The sequence below is a fragment of the Ursus arctos genome, unplaced genomic scaffold, assembly GCF_023065955.2.
Source record: "Ursus arctos isolate Adak ecotype North America unplaced genomic scaffold, UrsArc2.0 scaffold_8, whole genome shotgun sequence".
Taxonomy (NCBI): domain Eukaryota; kingdom Metazoa; phylum Chordata; class Mammalia; order Carnivora; family Ursidae; genus Ursus; species Ursus arctos.
The window spans coordinates 5,240,824-5,242,853 of NW_026623100.1; the positions used below are offsets into that span (position 1 = coordinate 5,240,824).

The 2,030-nt window shown below is 44.3% G+C and overlaps 1 pseudogene; it reads left to right on the forward strand.

The window, feature by feature from the left end:
- The first annotated feature begins 393 nt into the window (after positions 1-393).
- LOC113268457 (heterogeneous nuclear ribonucleoprotein A1-like) lies at positions 394-1,829 on the forward strand (annotated as a pseudogene).
- The last annotated feature ends 201 nt before the right edge of the window (positions 1,830-2,030 follow it).

Here is a 2,030-nt window from a genome sequence, read left to right on the forward strand (position 1 = left end):
CTTCCTCTCTCTCTAGAAAAAGAATTAATTAATTAAGAAAAACAGATAGTTTAGGTCCTTTACCTTTGCTCACCTTTTCCAATATCATTTTGGTTATTCTAGGTCCAGTGAATTCTAGGGCACCCACTCAAGCTTCAGTATCCAGGGTCTTTGTTGGGTCTTCATCACATAGCCATGATTGATTGATTGCCATGTGGTTGACCGCAATCTTCAGGTCAACCGTGTGACTATATCTGGAAGGAACATGGTAAAGCTTTGGGAAGAGGGGGCAAATAAAAGGAATGCTAGTTGGTTGGTGGAAATCTGAACACCACTTGGGAAACAAAGACTGATTAAAACCAGAGAGGCAGAGTGGTCAAAAAAAGCTTTTACCCTCTTGTACTGTTGGTGGGAATGGTAACTGGTGCAACTATAGTGGAAAACAGTATGGAGGTTCCTCAAAAAGTTAAAAATAGAACTACCCTACAATGCAGTACTACCAGGTATTTACCCAAAAAATACAAAAATATCAATTTGGGACGCCTGGGTGGCTCAGTCAGTTAAGTGTCCAACTCTTGGTTTTGGCTCAGGTCCTAATCTCAGGGTCCTGAGATCAAGCCCCGCATTGGGCTCTGGGCTCCGTGTGGAGTCTGCTTGTCCCTCTCCCTCTGCTCCTCCCCCTGTGTATGCACGCTCTGTCTCTAGGATAAATAAATAAAATCTTTAAAAAAAGAATACAAAAATACTAATTCAAACAGATTCATGCACCTCAATGTTTACAGCAGCATTATCTACAATAGCCAAATTATGGAAGTAGCCCAAATGTCCGTTGACAGGTGAATGGATTAAGAAGATGTGGTCCTTTCTGCCCGTGGATACCATCGTATAAGCATTCTTGAAGTCTTTCCCCCCACTGCAGTCACGTCTAAGTCAGAGTCTCTCAAAGAGCCTGAAGAGCTGTGGAAGCTCTTCGTTGGAGGTTTGAGCTTTGAAACAACCAATGAGAGTCTGAGGAGCCATTTTAAGCAATGGGGAACACTTGTGGACTGTGTGGTAATGAGAGACCCAAACACCAAGCACTCCAGATGCTTTGGATTTGTCAAGTGTGCCACTGTGGAGAAGGTGGATACAGCCACGAATGCAAGGTCACACAAGGTGGATGGAAGACTTGTGGAACCAAAGAGGGCTGTCTCAAGAGAAGATTCTTAAAGACCTGGTGTCCACTTATCTGAAAAAGATTTTTGTTGGGGGCATTAAAGAAGACACTGAAGGACATCATTAAGGGAAAATTAAAGTGACTGAAATCATGACTGACCAAGGCAGTGGCAAGAAGAGAGGCTTTGCTTTTGTAACTTTTGATGACCACAACTCTGTAGACAAGACTGTCATTCAAAAATCCCATACTGTGAATGGGACCTGGTGAAGTGAGGAAAGCCCTGTCCGAGCAAGAGATGGCTAGGACTTCATCCAGCCAAAGAGGTTGAAGTGGTTCTGGAAAGTCTGGTGATGGTCGTGGAGGTGGTTTTGGTGGGAATAACAATATTGGTCATGGAGAAAACTTCAGTGGGCAAGGTGGCTTTGGTGGCAGTCGAGGTGGTGGTAGATATGGTGGCAGTGGGGAGGTTATAACAGATTTGGTAATGATGGAAGCAAATTTGGAGGTGGTGGAAGCTATAAGGATTCTGGCAATTACAACATTCAATCCTCAAATTTTGGACCCAGGAAAGTTTGGAGGCTGAAACTCTGACCCCTATGGTGGTGGAGGCCAATACTTTGCCAAACGATGGGACCAAGGTGGCTGTGGTGGTCCCTGCAGTAGCAGTAGTGATGGGAGTGGCGGGAGGTTTTAATCACTGCCAGAAACCGAAGCTTAGCAGGAGAGGAGAGCCAGACGAGGTTACAGGAAACCTATCGGTTATAGACAAATTTGTGAACTCAGCCAAATACAGTGGAGGCAGGGCCTAGTTGCTACAAAGAAGACAGATTTTAGACAATACTCACATGCTCTGGCAAAAAACTTGAGCACCGAATTTGTGACTAATTGTATAACA